The sequence below is a fragment of the Triticum urartu genome, chromosome 7A, assembly GCF_056163025.1.
Source record: "Triticum urartu cultivar PI428250 chromosome 7A, HENAU_Tu73, whole genome shotgun sequence".
Lineage (NCBI taxonomy): Eukaryota > Viridiplantae > Streptophyta > Magnoliopsida > Poales > Poaceae > Triticum > Triticum urartu.
This window is the reverse complement of record NC_141879.1, coordinates 552,512,039-552,518,130: the sequence shown is the minus strand read 5'-3', so window position 1 is coordinate 552,518,130 and position 6,092 is coordinate 552,512,039. Positions and strand designations below refer to the sequence as shown.

Here is a 6,092-nt window from a genome sequence, read left to right as displayed (position 1 = left end):
ACTTCTCTGCTTTGATACCGCCGAGCCTGTTGCTGATAGAATGCGGAGCGGGCTTTTTCCACGTCACGCTCCTCCTCCAGGGCGTCCAAACTGTCCTACCGATCAAGCTTGGCTTCTTTCTCTTCGTACATGCGCATTCGAGGTGAATCATGAATGATGTCCCAGGGCAGTACCGCCTCTGCGTCGTACACCGTAAAGAACGGTGTGTATCTGGTAGTGCGATTCGGCATGGTCCGCAGCCCCATAGTACGGAGTCGAGCTCCTCCACCCAGTGCGTATCTGATTCCTTCAAGGATCGCACTAATCTAGGTTTAATTCCGCTCATGATAAGACCATTTGCTCGCTCGACTTGACCGTTAGTTTGCGGGTGATAGACAGAGGCATAATCGAGCTTAATGCCCATGTTGCTGCACCAAGTTTTTACGTCTTCGGCTGTAACGTTCGAGCCGTTATCGGTGATGATGTTGTGGGGGACGCCGTAATGGTGTACAACCCCGGATATGAAGTCTATCACTGTAACAGCCCCAAAATTGGGTTATCAATTTTTGCGCTGTTATTCCTTCCTCGCACTCATCTTCAAAATTTTCACCTGAGTTTGCTGGATGAATCTGACAAATTTTGTCATTTCCAACCTTTCGAAACCTTGTTCATGTCTTTTTCAGTGGGCAAGCCCTCATTTGCATCATCTCAAACCCTAGATTCCAAATTTTGGAATTTGGATAGGTCCTTTGTGCTTACAAAGGAGCCATCATTTTCCTTGATCTATTGATCCTCCCAATTGTTCCCAGAGATCACCCTATCTTTCTGAACCTTGGATATGCAAAAATATTGCCAAGTCCCATGCAATATTTTTGAATTATGATTTATACCTTTTCTTGCCTTTCTGAGGAATAAAATCCAATGACATAGCTAGCCATCTCCTAAATTCATGAGAATTGGTGGAGTTGATACTTATGCGTAATCCAATCTTGGGCAAATATATTGGCTATAATTAAATAAGGAAAATTGCCTTTTCCTATTTAATGCCAATATTGCATTTCTGCCACTTTCCAAAGGAACTACTATTTTTATAGCAGGGAAAATTCCCACATAAATTGTGGAGCTTTTCCTTGCTATATATTAACTAGTTCCATCCTAATCTCATGTTCCTCAGTTCAAAAATTTGGCACATGATCCAATGCAAGTTTCTGCCTTCTCTGAAATGTTGCAAAGGAAGTGCTTTATTCCTAACTCCACTTGAGATATAATTTGGCAGGGTGATTAACATTGTTAAATAACCCATGAATTCCAAATATGAGCACAATCCCCTCATCCTAGCTCCCTGTGCAATGTTTCAAAATTTCTGACCAGAATGTAACTTTGTGAAGGAAGTACCTTCATTGAGTTTCCAAATGGTATGAAACTTTTCCATCCTCTCAAGTGTCTCAAATCATTAGCCTCCACCAAATTTCAGTTCATTTCATTGAACTATGTGAGCACAGGAGCAATTCTTGGTTTCTGTCCAATTTTTCAGTTTGTCAAGCAAGTGCATTTTATCTTACTCCATTATGGCTGAAAATATTCCCAGGGATTTTGATATCCATATAACCTATCTCCACAAGATTTTGGCTCATTTCATCTAACCAATTGCCCTGAGGAGTTTTCTGAAGTTTTTGGGAAGAAATGATAGTTGTGAAGGAAGTACCATTTTGGCAAGTCCATTTGGTATGAAATTTTGGCAGCATCATTATTCATCCAAATCATCAGGCTTTGCCAAGTCTTAGCCCAATCCAATACCCCTAGTGAGTGCTCCTTCATGATTTAATTTCTAGGTCAGATTTAGCAGTTGTATTGTAACTATGCTAAATACTTGACCATATGACCTAAAATATACCAGGACCATAGTCCTTTCCACCCTAAGCCTACCAGACATCAAATTTACCTTTTACCCTCTCTGGTTTACTCCCTAGAGTGTGGCAAAGTTTGCAGCAACAAACTTGTGGAGCTTGTTTTACTCAGCTCAGTTTGTCTCTGCCCGTTTACTTACGTAGTAACACTCTAGTTACGAAGTACTATGCGTTAGACATGAGCTGGCCTCAGTAAAATCTCCAGAGCGCGCCTTGTCCGTGGTGACCACGAGGGCAGCCAGCCAAAACGGTGGTCTAGCCACTGTTCGAGGCGGCATCGCTGCTCCGACTGTCTCTGGTCTCGCCATTAATGCTCAATAGTTCCCCCTCGCCGTCCTCTTCCCTCTGGACCTCTGGCCCCCTTCGTTTTCTTCTTCGGCAAGCCGTGCCAACGACCGGAATAGTGTGCTCTTGTGTATCGTCGCTTTCCTCGCTGGTGTCCGCTTCCTCCTCTTGTCCTCGAGCCTTGCTCGTCTCCGTGAGCCTCTGAGCCGCGTCTGCTCCCTCCTCGTCGCCTTCCCACCGCTTCCCATGAGCTTTGGCTGCGCCTGTCGACACTGCGCCCCTCGCTGGCACACGGACACGTCGCCTGCCGCGTGCCACCTCCTCGAGCCCTCCCCATGGCTATATAAGCAGGCCCCGAGCTCCCTCGCAGTCCCCAGCCACTCACAGCTCTCTCCCCCTCGCCTCGGAGCCTCTCCATCCCCTCCCCATCTCCATGGCCGCTGCCTCGGCCTGCCCAAATTTGAGCAATGGCAGGCGCGCCACTCCCTCTCTCCTCCACCCGCAACCTCCCCGGAGCCCGTATACCGTCCCCACTCCCTCCCCTTGCCGCCGGAGTGCCATGTGGCCGCGCCCCTAGAGCCACTACCGCCGCCGGGGAGCTCTCTGCTTCCATGGCCGTCGCGGCTGTGGATCTCCCCAGCGCCCGTTTCCCATTAGGATGGACGCGGCGTCCCTCCCTGAGCCCGCCGTCGTCTTCGCCCTGGTCGGAGGTGGCCGGAGCCGGCCGGCCCGTCGCCGGTGACGCGTCTGGCCTCGCCCCTTCTGTGCCGCGTCGGGGAGAAGAAGGAGACAGCCAGGAGGAGGCGTTGACCTGGCCAGGCAGACCCCGCGCCTTTCCCTGACCCCACCTGGCAGCGACTCTGGCGCCCGGCCCCGCCTCTGCCGTGTTGACCGGTCCTGCCAGCGTGGATAAGTGGACGCGCCCAACCCGAAGTCGGTTTCCCCGCGCGGAAGCGCATTAATGGAAAATACGCTTTCAGTCTCAAGAGGCGTATTTCTCCTCTCCTTCGGGCAGAATACGTTTCTCTCTTCGGAAAACGTATTTTCAGAAAAGACACGTTCTGTTTAAACTACCAGGGACCTGTTTGTAGAAGTATTTTTACAGACTAGTCCCTGAGCTTTAAACGTCCGTATCTTTTTACCCGTAACTCCGAATAAGGTGATTCCAGCGCTCACGTTCTCTGTTCGTCGAGCTCTTTCCGTTGGTATCATTTTCATCATGTTTCCACACAGTGAAAATGACCATTTTGCCCTCGCACGTAAACAGCCCCCTCCGAGAGAGAACTGTTTCTGGCAAATCTTTCCGCGATCGTTCCGCACTTCTCCCCGGAGTATTCATCGACCCCCAGGCAAGCCAACCTCTTATCATGAGCCCCAAACTTGCATGTTGACTTGGCTTGCACCTTGTGTGTATGTGTAGTTGCAGTTGTTTCATATCATTTTCGTCGGCAGTTATTTCTTTATGCCTATCTTGCATGCTTCTATTTTCATGATATCTTTGCCATGCTAATTAGAATGTTGTTATTAGTAATGCCATGTCACTACTCTATTTTATTTGCATGTCATCGTTATAAAATGTTATGAAGATTGTAATGCACTGCTGACATGCTATTACTTGGTATTGTCATGTTCTTTATGCTATAGTTGTGCACTTGAGAAGTTCAACATTTTGTTCATGCATTTGTATGCTTCATGCTCATTGTTGCATTCATGTTCATGATGATGGAGAAGGAATTAAAATGACTTAATAATAACAAACCTCCTCCGTCATCGATGGGATCGAGTCATAGTGCCACCAAATCGAACTTTTTCAATGCAGCCACATTTGCCTTTGTGGGAAGGCCTTAATGCGAGTTATTGTCGTGCCTCTCACCGGTGCCTCCAAACGAGGGAAGGTTATGGGCGCGCGCTACCCTGATCAGGTAGGAGGACATAACTTTGTGTGCCCATGTTTCAGATTTTTGGTACCGGGTCCCCGTGAGGGACGTTTTGGCCACGACGGTGGTCGGTGTATCTTTGGTAGACACGGGGCCACCTAGGACTAGCCCAATTGGGAGTGGGTCGGAGTGTCCGGGATAGTGTCATGGCAGTAGGTCAGTTTCGTCGGAATGATGTTGGTCCACCCGAATGGGAGTGCGAGGCCATGGGTTCCGTGGTGTGGGTACAGTGTGCTACCTCTGTAGAGTGTATATGAAGTCTATCGATAGCAACACAGTTCGTAGTAGGTCCCACTATTAGGTCTTGGTCGAAATGGAGGATAAACTTGAAATAATTAAGTTGGTATATAAATATGTGATAAGAAGAATATGGCGACTTGGACTATGAGATAGTCGTGAGAAGTCACGGCGGTGTTTTGATATGATCACAAGAAGAGGTCTCGGTGATGTTGGAGGCCAAGTGTTGGTCGTGGTGGTGATCGCCGGAAGGATCACTTTTGAGACCAAGTGTTGGTTGTGGTGGTGATCGCCGTAAGGATCACGAGTTACTCTGGTCAGGACCACGATGGTGGTTTGGTTGTGATCGCCGGAAAGATCATTGTTGGACTGGTTGTGATCGCCGTAAGTGCACAAATTTGGTTGCATTGCATGAGTAATATGTTGCATTTAAAGAACCTTGTCAAAACAGAAGATGATTGCATAAGGTTAAACATGCTATGTCTGCATTGAATATGATCGGCAGTTTATTTTCAGCATAATTTCATGATGCCATGCCATGCTTGAATTAATTACACCATGATTGGAGGATATGTTATGTTTTGCTATTACCCTGTTAGAAGCAGGTTTTGTTATGTCATGATTACTGCCATGTAGTAGATGCTATGGTATTGTTCATTCTTAGTTGACCTTTATCAGGCCATCTTCAGTAATTGATATGAGATAGGTTGTTGCATGCGCCTGGTTCTTGCCTTGTCTTCTGCTTGCTTGGATGCTATATAATTGGTTGTCTTGCAAGTACATTCAATGTACTGACCTGGCATGTCATGCCAGTTTTGTAGGTCATACCCGAGTTGTTCGCTTGATCTGTCATGCTAGGCCGTAACCTTGCCAGTCCTGTGAGTTGTGGAGCCCAGCCATAGTTGGTAGGCTGCCAAATCAAGACTTCCGCCGCCATTTTTAATAGACTTCCGCTGCCATTTAAATAGCCATAGGGCTATGCCAGATGATTGTATTCATCAATGATGTAAGCTTATGCACATGTATTTGATGAATATTATTGTACCTGGAATGTTGTATTATGGACCTGTCGTGTGTCAGGTGTTATCCTGGGCTGACGTGCGAAGGCCCCCTGCTCCATGCGAATCGGGGTGCCACAATCACTAGTCCGGACTCGGCCATTTTGACTGGTTTGGATTCTATCCATTTGGTGAATTTATCCACCATGACCAATAGGTATTTTTCTTATGGCTTCCCCCTTTAAGGGATCCGACCATATCAAGCCCCCAGACCGCAAAGGGCCAGGTAATGGGGATTGCTTGGAGAGCGGTAGGTGGCATATGGCTTTGGTTTGCAAAAAGCTGTTAACCGACGCAACGTCGAACGAGGTCTTGTGCGTCTGCTTGGGCCGTCGACCAGTAAAAACCTGTACGGAAGGCCTTGCTTAAGAGGGCCCGAGCTGCGGCATGGTGGCCGCCAAGTCCAGCATGAATTTCTGCCAAAAGTTGTCGTCCTTCCTCTTCGGAGATGCACCTTTGAAGTACTCCGGTAGCGCTTTTCTTATAAAGCTCTCCCTCGTGGACCTTGTAGGCTTTAGACTGCCGCGCAATGCAACGTGCCTCATACGTGCCTCGTTTGGGTCATTAGGGAGTTCTTGCCTAGTTAGGTAAGCCAAGAAGGGTTCTGTCCATGGGGCGATGACAGCCATAATCACGTGGGCCGAAGGTGTTATTTAGGTGGCAGAGCCTTTGATTACGTCAGAGTGTTC

At 47.8% G+C, this 6,092-nt stretch overlaps 1 long non-coding RNA gene across 1 annotated transcript; it reads left to right on the top strand.

Annotated features, from left to right (window-relative positions):
• The first annotated feature begins 2,003 nt into the window (after positions 1-2,003).
• On the top strand, positions 2,004-3,614 carry LOC147960398 (uncharacterized). The gene is made up of 2 exons (XR_015610689.1): positions 2,004-3,330; positions 3,439-3,614. It is a non-coding gene; the product is annotated as an uncharacterized LOC147960398 (long non-coding RNA).
• The last annotated feature ends 2,478 nt before the right edge of the window (positions 3,615-6,092 follow it).